The sequence below is a fragment of the Cetorhinus maximus genome, chromosome 4, assembly GCF_964194155.1.
Source record: "Cetorhinus maximus chromosome 4, sCetMax3.hap1.1, whole genome shotgun sequence".
Lineage (NCBI taxonomy): Eukaryota > Metazoa > Chordata > Chondrichthyes > Lamniformes > Cetorhinidae > Cetorhinus > Cetorhinus maximus.
Window position 1 is genome coordinate 38,848,777 of NC_135882.1, and position 19,499 is coordinate 38,868,275.

General features: G+C 43.5%; 1 protein-coding gene across 3 annotated transcripts in view; it reads right to left on the reverse strand.

Annotated features, from left to right (window-relative positions):
• Positions 1-19,499, reverse strand: part of ppp1r17 (protein phosphatase 1 regulatory subunit 17) — a 161,879-nt gene that overhangs the window by 123,499 nt on the left and 18,881 nt on the right. The window lies entirely within an intron of this gene.

The window sequence follows — 19,499 nt, forward strand, 5'->3', positions numbered from 1 at the left end:
AACCATTGCTGAACTTATGGTTCCTGTTGAAGTTGCCCAACCAAGGACATGCCCAATGCCTCTGTCAGAATGGAAACACTGAACTACATGTGTCTAATGAGGTACCTGATGTTAATGCAGTTCCAGAGAATGTGGTACCTGCAAAAGAATCGGAAGTTGTGGAGCTACGATGTTCACACAGATCAGGAAACCACCTAAAAGACTGAACTTGTAATTTCATGACCTGTGTAAATATTGTAATGTCATGAAATAAATATGCTTGTAAATACAAAATGTACAGATAAGTTAAAGGGGGAGGAATGAGGTAATTATAGTTTTGATAAACATAGGACTGTAGCTTTAAGAATAATCCTATGTTGTAAGCTCACATGATCTGTGTAAACCAATGGGTTGGCAGCCTGGGGAACCTTGAGGAGAGAGTTCTTCTTTAGTTATAGAATTTGATGCACACGTGTAGTTGTTGCTGCTGTCTTGTAAATAAAGGTAAATGTGTTCACCAAAAAAAGTTGCCTGGAAAATCAACTCTAACAGTGTTCTACTTCATGTAATAGGAATTTTGATGAAAGACAGGATGGCAAAGGATTAATAGTCAATCACAGGTTTAGTTGCATCTTTCTAGTGAATTAATGCATAGTATTCTGAATTTCGTAGTTTTGGTTCCATACTAGTCAATCAAATCAACCCACCGAATATATGTCACCATATCTCTTCTCAATGAAGCAGCTGGCTAGAAGTTCTCCATTTCAAATGTTATGCAACAACTTAGGGTACTGACTTTTGACTTCTCATATGACAAATGTGCCTCCTGGCTGAAGCACTATAAGGGTGAAGGCTGATAGAGAAGTCTGATGTATTGATTCAGTTGTATTTCTGAACTCCTTTGCAATCTGTGCGTCAATAAACTTTTTTCTGCCCCTCTCCAATTTATGCTTATTCTATTGCATCCTATTTCTTACTACAAATTTCAGATTTAATTCAATAGAGATAAATGTGAAGTGATTCATTTTAGTAGGAAGAATACGGAGAGACAAAATAAAATAAAAGGTACAATTATAAAGGCAGTGCAGGAACAGAGGGACCTGGGTGTATATCTACATAAGTCATTGAAGGGGCCTGGACAGGTTGAGAGTGTGGTTATTAAAGCATAGAGCATCCTAGGATTTATTAATAGGGGCATAGAGTAAAAAAGCAAGGGAGGTATGTTAAATTTCTGTAAAACACTGGTCAGCCTCAATTGGACTATTGCATCCAGTTTTGGGCTCCACACTTTAAGAAAGATGTGACTGCATTAGAAAGAGTGCAGAAAAGATTCATGAGAATGGTCCCAGGGATGAGGAACTTCAGTTACGTAGATAGATTGCATAAGTTGGGATTGTTTCCCTTGGAGGAGAGAAGGTTGAAAAGGGATTTGATAGAGGTATTCAAAATCATGTGGGGTCTGGACAAAGTGGATCGGCAAAATCTTCCTACTGGTGGAAGGATCGAGAATGAGAAGGCACAGATTTAAGGTAATTGGCAAAAGAAGCAATGGAGACACAAGGAAAAATCTTTTCCATGCAGCAAGTGGTTAAGGCCTGGAGTGGACTGCCACAGTGTGTGTTGGAGGCAGGTTCAATCAAGGCATTCAAGAGGGAATTGGATTATTATCTGAAAAGGAAGAATGTGCAGGGTTACGGGGAGAAGGTGGGGAATGGCACTATATGGATTGCTCATTTGGAGAGCCGATGCAGACACCACAGTAACAATTGTGTGATTCTGTGATAACACTGTGTACAACAGCTCAGAGATTCCATCCCTGGGATCCATTACACTCAAGTGTCCTACAACAACTCGCCCTGGTCACCCCAGATATTTTATATTGTGAACACCATGGATCCAGTGATTACAGGCCAACTGGCTTGCAGGAGGGAAGTCTTTAGTCACCGTTCATGGTATCGCCAGGACAAGGACGAAGACCACAGACCACAAGGAGCACCATTGAAAACCCTGCGCATACACTAGGAGAAGACCACCTAACTGCAACACTGACAGGCTATGCGATGCAGTTTGAGCTGAATATGTATACCCATTCTGAATTTACCAACTTCTTCATACTGTGGAACCAATGTGGAATTACTATTCTGCAGACAAGTGTGGATAACCTTTCCCAGTCATCACTCATTGGCATTCTCAGAAGTACATAATGGCTTGATTGAAAAACAGGGTAAAATGAAAGATGCCCATGACCAGCATGCAATAACAAATTACCCAGCCTAAATGTCGGACAAAAGATTTGAGTACGACACCCAACCGATGGCACTGAATTCATTAGAAATTGTCAGCCTACGCCCAAAACCAAGATCGTATCAAGTATGAACACCAAATGGCATGACAGTGCGATGAAATTGATGCCAAGTCAGAACAATACCACAACCAGAAACACCAAGTAACCCTATTGTGAGTAGAACATGGTCTAAGATACAACCTAAACACAGCACCTATCGACAACCAGCATTCCGAAATCATATGGCAATCTTCAACCAAGATCGTCATGACCACGTCTGGACATATAAGTAAACCACCAATATCATAGACATGTAAATGTATTGCTTTGTACAATGGATAATTCAGGCACAATGCATTTTCCTTTTGCTGCCATGCAAATAGTTTAAGATTAATTAAGGATTAAACCTTTGGTTAAGAAAAAAAGGGGATGTTGTGATATGATGTACATGTACCTTTAAGGGTCATATCTTAAACTGTTGTTAATCACTAATCACCTCAAGACAGGACATGATGTGTAACCCCATTACTCTGTACACAGAACAGAGCGGCACTTGCAGAGTCAGCGATGTCTACATAGCTTCCCAGTTAATTTTGTATGTCGATAGTCTTATCTTCAAATATAGAAGCCACATTATTATTTTACTTATCCTTGTTATTGATACATTTGCAACAAATAGAAGAACACAACATCCGTCACCACCCTCTTCCATTTGGCTGAACTTGTTCTCCCATTGAACAAGTTCACTTCCTCCAAATAAAAGGTGTTACTATGGATACCCACGTGGGTCCAAGTCTTTTTGCGGAATATGTGGGTCACTAGCTGTTCCAGTCCTATTTGGACACCCTACCTCTTGGCTTTTTCCACTACACTGATGACTATATTGGTAACTGACTCCCCTTGAACTGGAGAACTTCAACTTGGCTTCCAATTTTCACCCTTCTCCAAAATTCACATGGTCCATCTTTGTTACTCCCCTTTCCTCAACTTCTGTGTTTCTATTTCTGGCAACAGGCTATCAGCAAATTAGCATCATAAACCCATGGGGGAGAATTTTCTCCCCGTCAAACGGGCCAGTCAGGAGCGGGCACGGGTGGGCACCCACGATTGGCTGCTCTCCACCATTTTACATGGGCGGGCCAATTAAGGCCCACCAAGTGTGACACACGCCCGGTAGCACTCAGCGGTACCTGTTGGACGGGGGGAGGAGGGTGTTTCGGGGCATGGAGCTGCCTCAGGGAAATTAAGTTCAGAATGAAAGTTTTCAATAAAGACATATGAACATTATTTAGACGTCCCCTCAAGTGACAGTGTCACATGTTTATGAAGTGTGGAAAAAATATTTATTTAACTACTAAACCTTTCATGAAACCTCTTCTTGCCTGTGGATGAGGTTTCATGAAAAATGCGAAGGCCACTTGGGCTCTTCACCTGCCCACCAACCTCAAGGTTGGACAGGCAGCCCTTTTAATTTGGTTAATTGCTGTATTAATGGCCTTAAAAGGCCTTTGAAAGTTCGGCGGACACGCAGCCAACTCTGCTGCCAAACGAAAGATTGGAATGACCCGTGGTGACATCGGGACACATGCCGGACGTCACCGCGTATCATTTTACGCTTCGGTGTGCGGGGCCTACCCCCGCATGCTGAACAGAAAATGCTGGCCATGGATTCCCACAGTCACCTCTACACTTGCAAACACCTTGTTGCTTGTAAGGACTCCATTCCATTCTCCTAATTTCTACTTCTCCATCATATCTGTTCTGATGTTGTAACTTTCCACACAAGTGCTCCTGATATGTGTTCCCTTTTTCTCAACTGAGAATTCCCCCTACCATGATTGACGGAGCCCCCAACCATGCCTGACCAATTTCCTGACCTTCTGCTCTCACCCATTGTCCTCCCTCCAAGAAGCATGATTTGGCTCCCCTTTCCCTGACCTTCCATCCACAGGCCTCTGTATTCAATGGATCATCCTCCACCATTTCTGCCACTTCCAGTATAATTGCACCACCAAACACATCTTCCCATACCCTCGCATTTCAGCATTTCATGACAACCTGATCCACTCCTTACCATTCCCAACACCTGTCCCCTTCCAACAGCACGATTCCTTGTAATTGCAGAAGATGTAGTACTTGCACTTTTACCTCTTCTCTCCTCACTGCCCAACCATTATTTTCTAGGTGAAACAGTAATTTATATGTACTTCTGTCAATTTAGCATACTGTATTTGCTGTCCATGATGCAATTTGCTCTATGTAGTGTTCAATTGTTCAGTGCTTGATTATGTGTGTCTGTTGACTGCTCCCTGTGTGTGATTAGTTAAGCCTGGGTGTGTTGACTGAAAAAGAGAAGCTAAAATGTAAGGAAGCAGCTGGTAGCATGAGAGCAGACATTTTAAAGCATTGAATAAAATTCCTGTTCAGACATATAAACTGAAGTGTATCATCTTTGCATATCTGCGAGGTGTAAAACACAAGAAGTGGCAACAAGGATGATGGAGAATAGTTTAATTTTACCAGCTCCTGCAACATTCCTTTCTTCACCAGGAGATTCCACATCCCTCCAGCCATCCCATCACCACTCCACCCCCATCCCCAACACCATCGCCTGAACAAATAAAACAAACACTGTTTTTGGGTTGTGTGAGATCTTTCTTGTGCTTCCAGATCCTGAAGCGTGACCCTTGTATGTAAAACCGGTGATTTACTAACAGCAACAGTTCAAAGGAGCCCCTAAAAGTAGAACTTCCCAGAAGCCAGTTTTAATAAGTCCTGGCTTTTTTAATTCAGTCTGCTATCAGCTGCACAAGAACCATTAATATAAATCTTGCATAGTTAAAGCAAAGATTTCTTCAATCTTATCACATGTTCACCCGTGCCTTTCATATAGGACGGGAGCTGTTAACTCAGCTCTTTTATACTAGTCATGACAGAAAAATCAAACATTTACCCATTGTTCCACAAACATTTCAAAGTTAATATTAAAATATGTAGGAGATAGTTGAACTGACTCAACAGACCAGAGTGGGCACATCTAACATTGTTAAAAAAATGTTTCACAATTTCAATGTACCTGTTTTTACTTGTGCCAAATGTTGGCATATCATTCTAATTCTCACTCAGGGAGAAGGACACCTTAACAAATTGCTTACACCAAAGTATAATTGTCAGCTTGGCTCAGTGGTAGCACTCACCTCAGGCAGAAGTTTGGGCACTCAAAGCCAACCTTGATGCTTGAGCACAAAATCTAGGCTGATACCTTAGTGTAATACTGAGGAAATTTTGCACTATCCGGGAAACTCCCATTTGGTTGTGATATTAAACTGAGGCCTCATTTTTCTGCCCAGGTAGATGAAAATCATTCTCATGCTATTGCAGTAAAATGTACTTTATCAGTGTCCATGACATTTGCTGTAGACTTTTTACTAATCCATGTGAACTATCATCTGAATTGCAAATAAAATGACAAACTTGAGCATCTTCAGAAAAAGGTTGTAACGTTGTAAGCGTCCTATCAAAGAATAGGACTGTTTTTTACGGCTCATCAAAGTACAGTCTACAACAGACCCAAACACGATATGAAGAAACTGTAGGTTTCCATAGCAATATTTGTTCATTTTTTCCTTTAGTTTTTCATTGTTTATGTGGCTTTGTTCTGGCCTCAGTTGAAAATACATATTGGCTTCTTTCTATTCAGTAATAATTAGCAGCTGAATGCTCATCCCACACTTCGCCATATGAGGGCTGTGTATGAATTAATCAGAGCTGTGAATTAATTTGAATGCCGTGAATGTGGAATAAGTTAACACAAGAGGCTGCTGTCTCCATCTCAACACTGAAACCTGAAATGAAAATAGAATGCTGATCTCATGCTCTGAGAAACAGGTGCCAATGGGCTGCACATACAATTCATTAAACAATTTTGCGCTACAGCACTCAATGTCTTAATTCAATATGTGATCTGTGCAATTGAAAACATTTCTTTGTATGTGACATTGATTGGATGGCACAATGGCTTCCTATTGTAGTCTTTCACCTTGAACTGCATTTGAAACCTGCCCAGATTTGTAAAATATAAACCCTCTCTCTGTCTGATGGCTGAAAAGATTCTAAATTAAATAGGTTTGGACAGCTTCAATCCAATTACTAATGAGGCTGAATCAACAACACAGAACTGCCAAAATAATTCGGCGATATTTGGCAGTTCTACTCAAGATGCATTTGCATTTGCAGACTGCACAACATAGGTCAGAGGGATTTCTAGAAGTGAAAAACCCATTTTTTAAAGTCCATTTAGTTTGCCTTCCAGCATTGTGGTAGTTCCATGATGAAGACATTGGAATTGTTGGATACTCAGAGAAATCAATCCCAGAAATGTCATGAGGAAAACTTCGGTGGTGGACCAACATTCCAAATAAAGACACCGGCTTAGAAATCTGTAATGCCTATTGGAGGTGGACAATGCCAAGAAGGTGCATGTCACAGTAGTTGATTGCCACTCTGCTCTTAGTTTCTTACCTGGAAATCCAGCTGCTTGTTTCTCACCTGACCTGACTCAGGCTGGATAAGAACTGCCTAGTGCAGTGGGTACCTGGGGCCTTGTGTCGAGAGCTGGAGGTAAGGAAGGCAAGTCTCCTTTTTTACGGCACTAGCTGCCGTAAAACAGGTAAGTTTAAAGGTCCAGCCACTTTCTGAAGCCAGAGAGAAGGTAGGTTTAAAGGCAAAATACTGCAGATGCTGTAAATCTGAAACAAAAATAAAAATAGCTGGAAAAACTCAGTTCTACCTGTTCCACCCCCTTCAACCAGCTTATAGTTCACCTCATTTCTATATTTCCTCAGTTCTGATGAAGAGTCATACAGACTCGAAACATTAACTGTATTCCTCTCCGCCGATGCTGACAGCATTGGCGGAGAGGAATACAGTTAATGTTTCGAATCCATATGACTCTTCATCAGAACTGAGGAAAAACTGAGGACCTCAAATGTAGCAATCTCAGGATTACTCCCAGTTCCACATGCTAGCAAGAGCAGGAATAAGAGGATAGACCAAATGAACACGTGTCTGGAGAGATGGTGTAGCTGGGAGGGATTCAGATTCTTGAGGCACTAGGACTAGTTCTGGGGAAGGTGGGACCTGTACAAACCGGACGGGCTGCACCCAGGCAGAGCTGGGACCAATGTCCTTGCGGGGGCTTTTGCTAGTTCTGTTGGGTAGTATTTAAACTAGAGTGGCAGGGGGAAAGGATCCCAGGAGTAGGATCAGATAGGTTAGATTCAGATCAGAAAAATGGAGGTAGAACATTAGCTAGGGACGTTGTGATAGACATGGAGTTACAGGAGAAGCAAAGTTTACAAAGTGTCTAGCAAGGGAAATTGACGGAGTTAAACTGTTTATACTTCAATGCAAGGAGTATCACAAACAAGGTAGATGAGTTAAGGGCACAGGTAGACACATGGCAGCAGGATGCCATTGCTATAACGGCTAAAGGAGGGACAAAACTGGCAGCTAAATATCCCTGGTTATAGAGTCTTCAGACACGATAGATTAGGTGATAAAAAAGGCGGGGGGGGGGGGTTGCACTAATGGTTAAAGAATCAATTCCAGTTGTGAGAAGGGATGATATACTAAATGGGTCAACAAATGAGGCTTTATGGATTGAGCTCAGAAATAAAAAAGGGGCAGTCACACTACTGGAGTAAAATACAGACCCCCAAATAGTGAAAGGGAGATAGAAGAACAAATATGTAGGCAAATTTCTGCTTGTAAGAATAAGAGGGCAATAATAGTAGGAGACTTCAGCTATCCTAATATCAACTGGGATTCAAACAATATAAGAGGCGCTGAGGGAGAAAATTCATGCAGTGTGTCCAGGAAAATTTTTTCAACCAATTAATGACAAACCCAACGAGAGGAGGTGCAATTCTAGACCTAGTCTTGGGGAACGAAGAAGGGCAAGTGGGTGAAGTGACAGTTGGCGACCATATCGGGGACAGTGATCACAGTTCAGTCAGATTTAGCATTTCCATGGAAACGGACAGAGATAAGGACGGAGTAAAAGTCTTGAACTGGGGGAAGGCAAATTTTGCAGAAATGAGAAGGGACTTGGCTAAGGTGGACTGGACAGCACTGCTGGAGGATAAAACAGTGGAAAACCAGTGGGAAGCAATAAAAAGCAAGATTCTAATTGTACAAAGTAGACATGTCCCCTCCAAAAATAAGAGTGGTACTGCCAAATCTAGACCTCCCTGGTTGTCTAGAGGAATACAGGGGAAGATCAAACAGAAAAAGAAAGCGTATGATAGGCAAAAAGAACTAAGCACTGCTGATAGCCTAGACGAATATAGGAAGTGCAGGGATGAATTAAAAAAGGAAATAAGGAAATCAAAGAGAGGGCATGAAAAAAGATTAGCAAGTAAAGTTAAAGATAACCCAAAGATGTTTTACCAATACATTAATGCTAAAAGGTTAGTTAAGGAAAAAGTGGGACCTATCAGAGATGAAGATGGAAACTTGTGTGTCGATGCAGAGGCTGTGGGAAGGGTTTTGAATGAATATTTTGTCTCCGTGTTTACAAAGGAAAGGGAGGATGTAGATATAGTAGTCCAGGAGGAACACTGTGAGATATTGGACAGGTTAGTCATAAAGAGAGAGGAAGTACTCGAAGGGTTGAAATCCTTGAAAGTTGATAAGTCGCCAGGGCCAGATAGATTGTTTCTGGGGCTGCTGAAGGAAGTCTGGGAGGAGATAGCAGAAGCTCTGAGGATGATTTTCCAATCTTCACTAGATACAAGGGAGGTACCAGAGGACTGGAGAAATGCAAACGTAGTTCCATTGTTTAAAAGGGGATCGAAGGAAATGCCAAACAATTATAGGCCAGTTAGTCTTACATCGGTGGTGAGCAAATTAGTAGAATCAATCCTGAGAGATAGGATTAACTGTCATGTGGAAAGGCATGGACTAGTCAGGGATGGTCAGCATGGATTTGTTAAAGGAAGGTCTTGCCTCACAAATTTGATTGAATTCTTTGAGGAAGTGACAAGAAGGGTTGATGAAGGTAGTGCAGTGGATGTTATGTACATGGATTTTAGCAAGGCATTTGACAAGGTCCCACATGGCAGATTGGTCAGGAAAGTAAAAGCCCATGGGATTCAGGGTAATGTGGCAAACTGGATAAAAGGTTGGTTTTGTAACAGGAAACAAAGGGTAATGGTCGATGGATGCCCTTGCGAATGGAAAGTTGTCTCAAGTGGTGTTCCACAGGGCTCGGTGTTGGGACCCTTGCTGTTTGTGTTACATATTAATGATTTGGACGTGAACGTGGGGGGCACGATTGGAAAATTTGCAGATGACACAAAGATTGGCCAAGTAGTGGATAGTGTACAGGATAGCCATAATCTCCAAAACGATATAGATGGGTTGGTGGAGTGGGCGGTAAAGTGGCAGATGGATTTTAACATAGAGAAGTGTGAGGCCATACATTTAGGGAGGTCAAACAGTTACAGGGATTACAAAATAAATGGGAATATACTAAGAGGGGTAGATGAAGTGAGAGATCTTGGTGTACAAGTACACAGGTCATTGAAGGCAGCAGTTCAAGTAGACAGGGTTGTAAAGAAGGTATATGGAATGCCCTCCTTTAATGGCAGAGGTATAGAATATAAAAGTAAGGATATAATGTTGGAATAGTATAAAACACTGGTGAGGCCACAACTGGAGTATTGTGTGCAGTTCTGGTCACCACATTACAGGAAGGACGTAATAGCTCTGAAGAGAGTGCAGAGGAGGTTTACAAGAATGTTGCCAGGGTTAGAAAAATGTAGCTACGAGGAGAGATTGGATAGGTTGGGGTTATTTTCCTTGGAACAAAGAAGGCTGAGAGGTGACTTGATTGAGGTGTACAAAATTATGAGGGGAATAGATAGAGTGGACAGGATAAAATTGTTTCCCTTGATGGAGAATTCTAGAACCAGGCGACATAGATTCAAGATAAGTGGCAGAAGGTGTAGAGGGGACATGAGGAAGAATTTTTTTACGCAGAGGGTAGTGGGTGTCTGGAATTCGGTGCCCAAGTTGGTGGCAGAGGCAGAAACTTTAAACTCTATTAAAAAGTACCTGGATCTGCACCTAAAGTGATGTAAGCTGCAGGTCTATGGGCTGGGTACAGGAAGGTGGGATTAGAAAGGGCACCTGGGGTATCCTCGGGCTGGCATGGACAAGATGGGCCGAATGGCCTCCTTCTGTGCTGTAACTTTTCTATGGTTCTATGGTTCTATAGAAATGAGGTGAAATATAAGCTGGTTGAAGGGGGTGGGACAGGTAGAGCTGGATAGAAGGCCAGTGATAGGTGGAGGCAAAGAAGAGACTGCCAAAGATGCCATAGGCAAAAGGACAAAGGGGTGTTGACGGTGGTGATATTAGCTAAAGAATGTGCTAATGGGGACATTAAGTGTAGAAAGCAGGATAGGCAAGTGACGGATAGCCCTAGTGGGGGTGGGGTGGGGGGAAGGGATCGAAACAGGCTAAAAAATGGAGATGAAATAATGGATGGCAATACATTTAAAAATAATGGAAATAGGTGGGAAAAGAAAAATATATTTAAAAAGATAAATTATTGGAAAAGGAGCGATCGGAAAGGGGGTGGGGATGGAGGAGTGAGTTCATGATCTGAAGTTGTTGAACTCAATGTTAAGTCCGGAAGGCTGTAAAGTGCCTCATCGGAAGATGAGGTGCTGTTCCTCCAGTTTGCGTTGAGCTTCACTGGAACAATGCAGCAGGCCAAGGACGGACATGTGGGCATGAGAGCAGAATGGTGTGTTGAAATAGCAAGCGACAGGGAGGTCTGGGTCATGCTTGTGGACAGACCGAACACCTGACATTAGAAGGTAGGTTTGTAAGGTAAGTGGATAGGATTGGGGGGTGGGAGGTGTGGTCGGCTGGTTGTTGAAGCATAGTTTGTCAAGTAGGTGTTCGGTTGGTCATGGGGGCGTGGTCAGTGGAGGCGTGGGGGTCGGGTGGTCAGGGGGGTCAGGTGGTCAGTGGGGGGTGGGGGTCAGGTAGTTAGTGTGGGTTGGTCGGTTGGGGGTTTTGGTTGGTCGAAGGGTTGGTTGGGGGGGCTCAGTTGGTGAGCGAGAGCTTGGATGGCTGGGGGGTGTGGGTGGTCAGTGGGGGTTGGGGGTTAGGTGTTCAGGGCAGTTGAGCTATCATTGGGGATTTCAGGTGTTCAAGGTCGTCGGGTGTTCAGCTGGGGCTGGGTGGTTAGTGGGGGTGGTCAGGTGGGTGGGGGTGTTGGGTGGTGAGGTGAGACCTGTGGGAGGGTTGGGGGTGGTGGGGGGAGTCTCAGTGGGCATCAGCACTATAGTTACACAAGAGTTAGAAGTGGTTTTAATGCTTCTAACTTTTCCTGGGCAACTATTCTGGTAAGACAATTGGAACCATCCGAAGTTTGCGATTTAAATCATACTTTCAATGGAAGTTTACACTCCCCAGCCGTTGCTATGCAATCCATACCTGACTTCCAGGGGTGTGGGGAGGTTACCCAGTGCATCTTTTGGGCTATCTCCTCAGTTACAACACCCTGGAGTCCGAAGTTATGGGGAATACTTTTGTTCCTTTGTTTCACATAAGATAATTTATTAATATATTTCTGCTTGGAACAGCAGTACGAACAGGCAGAGTGTCTGCATTACAAGCTTTGCCCCTTAAAATTACATTTCGGTCTTTGGTACATAATTATGATTATATAGGAGAAAAACAGTGACTGCTTATTTCAGGCCAGCTCTTCAGCCATCCAAAGCTAGGCCTATATAAGGACCAGTGGGATAATTGTTGGGGTTAATGAGGCGCTGAAGTTGCTGACCCCTTTCTTAGGCCTCTTATGTTCCCCATTAATGTCAGTTTTCCTAATTAACCACTAAGAAACCTACAGCATCATAGGTCAATGTAACACATGGTCAATAAATGTACTACTTGATTAGAGAGCTAGTCTCTGTAAATAGATGTGGAGCCAGTTCATTTGGGAACTGGCCCTCTGCATCACATACAAGGACACCCAAATCCAGCCAAGAAGTAAAAGAGTGGGAACTTTGCATAGTGTCAGCTGTAACTTAGTTGGTAGCCCTCTTACAATTGAGTCAGAAGGTTGTGGGTTCAAATGCCACTCCAGAGACTTGGGCACAAAATCTAGGTTGACACTTAAATTTGATACTGAATAAATGCTACACTGTCAGAGAAGCCAGTCTCTAGTGGATTTTTTTAGTCTCAAACAGGTCAGTGATATTTACAAAAACTATATTCCGGCTTTACAAAAAAAAATTTAAACCTGTTATCCTCGGCTAAGATCTCTGCCATTTCCCATACTAGCAAACAGAGTTAAATTGCCAATTAATGCCAGTCTTTTTTTAAATTCATTTTTACGGGATGTGGGCATTGCCGGCTGGACCAGCCTTTATTGCCCATTGCCCACCCCCATTTGTCCTTGAGAAGGTGGTGGTGAGCAGCCTTCTTAAACTGCTACAGTCCACATGGTGGACGTACACCCAGGGTATTGTTAGAGAGGGAGTTCCAGGATTTTGACCCAGCGACATGAATGAACGGTGATATATTTCTAAGTTAGGATAGTGTGTGGCTTGGTGGTGTTCCCATGTATCTGCTGCCCTTGTCCTTCTAGATGGTAGTGGGGTTGTGGGTTTTGAAGATGCTGCCTAAGCAGCCTTGGTGAGTTTCTGCAGTGCATCTTGTAGATGGTACATACTGCTGCCACAGTGTTGGAGGGAGTGAATATTTGTGTTTTGTCCTGGATGGTATCGAGCTTCTTGAGTGTTGTTGAAGCAGCACTCATCTGGGCAAGTGAGAGTACTCCAAGACACTCCTGACTTGTGCTTTGTAGATGATGGACAGGCTTTGGGGAGTCAGGAGGTGAGTTACTCGCTGCAGAATTCCTAGCCTCTTGTAGCCACAGTATTTATATGGTTAGTCCAGTTCAGTTTCTGGTCAATGGTAACCTCCAGGATGTTGCTAGAGAGGGATTCAGCGATGGTAATGCCATTGAATGTCAAGGGGCGGTGGTTAGATTCTCTCTTGTTGGAGGTGTTCATTGCCTGGGGCGAATGTTACTTTCCACTTGTCAGCCCAAACCTGGGTATTGTCCAGGTCTTGTTGCATTTGGAGAAGGACTGCTTCAGTACCTGAGGAGTCACGAATGGCACTGAACAATGTGCAATCATCAGCAAACATCCCCGCTTCTGACCTTATGATGGAATGTGAGTCTAGTCCTACCAAGGTTCGAGGCTTCAGGAACCTCAAGATCATTGTACCTCGGCTGGATTAAAGCCCAGGTTCCAAAGGTAAATGACTAACATCTAATCCATTGCACAGACTAGCTTTTGACCTCTAGTACTTCAAAACTCTGCTGTCTGAGCTTCTTTAAGTCCCTTGAATTGCATCTACAATAGGAAAGATTGAATACACCAGGCCCAATGCATCAATTTTCTCAAATGAGGAATCTCATGCTTCAAAATAATCAGAGCTTCATGGGATTAACTTGACCTCACTCTTTTTAACCAGAACTCTCACTAAGATAAAAACTTCTACAAAACCTGACCAAAACCAACAGCTGAACTTGGGCTACATTTACTTCAAAAGCTACAAAAAGAAGTTGCAACCCTGCCCCTGCTGACTTCTAGAGGAGCCCAAAAAGGTCTCTTATATCACTGGCAGTGGCTGCTGGCCTGCATGTTATCTTTCTCTTCCACCAGTCTCCATCTTATTCATATGTTTCAGGCTCTCGCTCACCATCTTCTTGTCTCCGTCAGCAGCCTCACCTCTGACCTTTCACCATTGTGAAGTGAAAGCTGAACAGAGCACAGCAAAAGGCAGAAAAATCATGCTGCCTTCAATCTTACCTATGTTTTTGAAAAAACGTGAAGAATGCACAGCCCTCTCTCAAGATTGCAAGAGAGGCTTAAATTTACTTAGAAATCGCACCTCTCGCGTGCAAAGAATGGTGCTGTCAGAGTAACCTTGGCAATTTGCTGCAATGCAACTGTAGATCGTACATACTGCAGCCACAATGCACCAATGGTTTGGAGGGTGGATAACATGTTTAATGGCAGCAGCACCAACCAAATGAACTGCACTGTCCTCAATATTGTCAAGCCTCTTAAATGTTGTAGTTACATCCAACAAGGTGTGTGACGGAAACTTAATCCCTGAGTAAATACATTGAATGAGAAGTGGAACCTTTCACATGAATTGCACAAAAACAAAGCAAGTACAAGTGTTCATGCAGCAAGATTTATTTTCTTGCAGGGTCTGGAAGAATACTCAGATAGAAAGTTTAGATTTTTGACGTTATGAGTTACACTTTGAATTTTATAATGAGTGTGGACATAATAAATTTAAATTGAAGAACAGAATATTCTATATTTTCAGAATATTTTAATATCAGAATATTTTAATAACTTTATTATAAACTACTGTTCATTTCCATTGGAAAATTCATTATTTTACTTCAGGTATTTTGAAACAAAATTGGAGAAGAAAAGCATACATTACTGGGAATAAAAGATACAGGAATAATGAATGAAGCAAATGTGCAAGTATTGGTGGTTTAGGAAATTCAAGGTTCAATTACTGGTCAACACTGAATTTCCCAAGGAGTGGAACCAGCTACGTTTCTCTGCAAGGACAGGTAAGGCAGAATTCCCTTACTCTGTGCTTTAACAAACAATAGTCTGGATCTTCCGCGAAGCGACAATCACTGTTGGATAGCCACTCTGAGGGTGGCAGGTGGCTAGGGTGACAGGTGGGTGAGGTGGGTAAGTGGATGAAGTGGGTGAGATGTAGATGTATCAGGGGATACTCAGGTCAGGCAGGGAGAGATAGTCAGGTTGGGGCCTGATCAGGTCATGTTGGTGGGTAGCCGGGTGGTGGGGGGTAGTCAGGTTTGGTCGGGGGGATAGTTTAGTCGGGTCAGAACGGGTAGTTTGGGAATGGCCAAGTGTGGTCGAGAGGTTAGTGTAGCTGAGTCAGGTTGGGTCGGGGTTAATCGAGTAGGTCAGTGGGTATTCAGAGGTAAGGGGGGGCAGTTGGGGGTTCCGGGCAATAGTTAGGTCAAGGAGGGTTGGGAGTTCAAGGAGGTTAATCAGGGGTCAGTGTGTGTAATTTGGGGGTCAGTTCTGTAGTTACCCAGAAATTAGACAAGGAGTTTTCTGTCTAACATTCACAGAATCACAGTGCAGAAGAGGCCCTTCAGCCCATCGAGTCTGCACCGACACATGAGAAACACCTGACCTACCTACCTAATCCCATTTACCAGTACTTGGCCCATAGCCTTGAATGTTATGACGTGCCAAGTGCTCATCCAGGTACTTTTTAAAGGATGTGAGGCAACCTGCCTCCACCACCCTCCCAAGCAGCGCATTCCAGACCGTCACCACCCTCTGGGTAGAAAAGGTTTTCCTCACATCCCCCCTAAACCTCCTGCCCTTCACCTTGAACTTATGTCCCCTTGTGACTGACCCTTCAACTAAGGGGAACAGCTGCTCCCTATCCACCCTGTCCATGCCCCTCATAATCTTGTACACCTCGATCAGGTCGCCCCTCAGTCTTCTCTGCTCCAACGAAAACAGCCCAAGTCTATCCAACCTCTCTTCATAACTTAAATGTTTCATCCCAGGCAACATCCTGGATAATCTCCTCTGCACCCCCTCCAGTGCAATCACATCCTTCCTATAATGTGGCGACCAGAACTGCACACAGTACTCCAGCTGTGGCCTCACCAAGATTCTATACAACTCTAACATGACCTCCCTGCTTTTGTAATCTATGCCTCAATTGATAAAGGCAAGTGTCCCATATGTATTTTTCACAATCCCACTAACATGCCTCTCCGCCTTCAGAGATCTATGGACACACACGTCAAGGTCCCTTTGTTCCTCAGAACTTCCTAGTGTCATGCCGTTCATTGAATACTTCCTTGTCAAATTACTCCTTCCAACGTGTATCACCTCACACTTTTCAGGGTTAAATTCCATCTGCCACTTATCTGCCCATTTGACCATCCTGTCTTTATCTTCCTGTTGCCTAACACACTCAACCTCATTGTTAACCACCCGGCCAATCTCTGTGTCATCCGCAAACTTGCTAATCCAACCCCCTACATAGTCATCTATGTTCCCTAGGTAACTATCCAGGTAAATACACTGGAACTGTACGAAGTCTCCAAGTCCAACTCAAGAGTCGGAGGCATTCCTGGATGGTCCTGGCAGCGGGGAATTGCCTGCCGGAAGTTTAATCTTTCTGAGGTCAGCGCAGTAGGACTTCCGAGGGGGCCCACTGCATCCGGTCTCAAAAAATCCAGAGACAGGAAGATTTGACCTGTGGTTCTATGAACCTAGGAGAAAGATTTAACATCATTCACTCCTGACACCTCCCAGCAAATCAGATACTCTCTCATAACACTGAAGCAATTGAGAGGCAATCCCCTGTAACAGTCACCATATTTCAGAAACTCTCCCCTGACTCTCCCTCCACTTCAGAAACACTCCCCCTGACACTAGCCCCCTGATCAGACAATCTCCTCTGATGGTCACCCCTGTTCAGAGACCATCTCCCCTGCCACTCTCCTCGCTCCAACATAAACTTTAATGACACTCCTTCCACTTCAGAAACAATTCTCTCGCCATCCCCAACCTCACTGACACTGCTGCCAACTGAACGTCATTAGTTCCGATGTTAAACCAGAGACAGGAAGGTGGTGTGTGGGCATGTTAAAGGGAGACAAAACCACCAATTTTAACGTTTCAGGGTTTCACAATATAATGATGCTTCTGTAAATGTGCCACCCGCCTGATTGCCCCAATTTCTTAGCAAGTATTTATAAAGGGGTCTGGGGAAAGACTAAGGAAACATTAAACAGATATTGGAAATGGCACATATAGTGCTGGAGAGGTCAGGTGGCCCCCACGTTTTCCAATGTATCTCTGGGGTCATTGCTGGGTGCAGTGAGTGTCAGGAAGAGTGAGTACTTCTCCACATGTGGAGAAAGAAACCAGTTGCCACAGAGCTCAAATCATTCCTAGGAATGAGCAACTATTATGGGCAGTTCTTAACCAATTTGTCTGCAGTGCTGGGCCCCTGCATTCTCTACTCAAAAAGGACCAGTGTTGATCTTGGGAGGCACCAAAAAAAAGAAAGAAGTTTTCATAAAGGTGAAACAAAAAAAAAAGAAACAAAAAATGCAACAGCACTTGTCCAATCTATTAGTGCATTATGACCAGAAGAATTGGTGCTGACATGTGATGCATCTCCCTACGGGGTGGGAGCAGTGCTCTCTCATTGGATGGACAACGGCACGGAGCGACCAAAAGGTTACGTACCAAGGATGTTCACCACAGCAGAAAAGAAATACTCACAGATAGAAAAAGGAGGGCTGTCCATCGTCTTTGGTGTCAAGAAATTTCACCAAGGCATACACGGATGCCATTTTACAATCATTTCAGACCACAAACCACTACTAGGTTTGTTTAGTGAGAAAAAGGCTTTACCACCCATAGCCTCAGCAAGAATACAACGATAGGCTTTAATTCTGGCAGCATACGAATACACTTTCATACATAGGCCTAACATACAAATCGCAAACGCCGATGCGCTTAGTCGTTTGCCTTTACAAGAAAATGATGAGCACATCCCAGTTCCACAGGAACTTGTTTTACTGTTAAATTTCTTAGATTCCTCGCTGGTATATGCTGACAGATCAGAGACTGGACAAGTTGGGACTCAGTCCCATCTCAAGTACAAGAAAAGGTGCTACATGGTTGGCCACAAGAGCCCGTATGTGATGAAGTGAAGCTGTACTTCAACAGAAGACATGAAATAATCAGTCAGGATAGCATCTTATTGTGGGGTGCATGAGTCATAGTTCCTCCAAAAGGGAAGGGAGCCACTTTTAATTTAACTACACAGCGCCCATCCTGAAATTTCCTGAATGAAGACCATAGCATGCAGCTTTCTATGCCGGCCTGGGATGGATGGCAAAATAGAGAGTTTAGTAAAGCACTGTGTGCAATGTCAGCAACTGCAAAAGTTGCAGCGACAGCTCTGTTACACCCATGGGAGTGGCCAGGTAGACCCTGGGTCCGGTTACACATTGACTACGTTGGACTTTTCCTGGGAACAATGTTTCTGCTCATTGTCGATGCCCATTCAAAATGGTTGCACGGATATGAGGTGAAGTCACCAATCTACAATTGAGAAACTATATCAGAGTTTTGCCATTCACGGACTACCAGAAGTAGTCATTTCTGATAATGGCACGGCATTTATGAGTGCTGAGTTTCAACGGTTTATCAGCCTCAATGGTATCACTTGTAAAAACTGCGCCATACCACCTTTCTTCCAACGGGCTAGCTGACAGGGTAGTCCAAATGTTCAAGGTAGGCATGAAGAAGCTCACTGGCGATTCCTTGGCAACCAAGCTAGCATGCTTTCTTTTTCATTACAGGACTGCCCCTCATACAACAGCAGGTGGAGTTATTGCTGAAATGCTGCCTCGGGACGAGATTGAGCTTAATAATGCCGAATTTAGAGGGGAAGGTGGAAAGGAGTCAGGGAAGCCAGAAAACAAGACACAACTGGCATGGTCACGAGAGGAAATTTACCGTGGGAGAGCCGAAATATGTGAAAAACTTCGGGGAAGGAACAAAGTGTTTACCGGGTGAAATAAGCGTGGTGACTGGGCCTCTATCTTACCACATGAAGGTGGAAGGCCAGATCATTCGTAAACATGTGGACCATTTAAGGAAGAGAGAGACAAATCACCAAGATTTGTTTCCACCAGTGGCCATGACTGGGTTTGCGTTTCCTGTTGTGCATACTCAAGCCAGGACTGACATGTCTGATGTTCCTGTAAGAGTTGAGGATACAGAACTACAGGTGCCCACCAAAGCACCTGATGTTCAGGCAACTCCGGAAAAGGAGGTTCCTGACAAAGAGTCTGAAGTTGTGGAGCTGCGACATTCCACACATACCAGGAAACCACCTGAAAGACTGAACTTGTAAATTCCTTACCCAGTGTAAATATGTTGTTGTCTTGAAAAATATGTACTTGTAAATATAATATGTATAGCCAAGTTAAAAGGAGAGGAATGTAGTAATTACAGTTTTATTCAATGTGTAATGTACCTTTAAGAATAATACTTGTTAGGGAAGATCACATCATCTGTAGTAACCA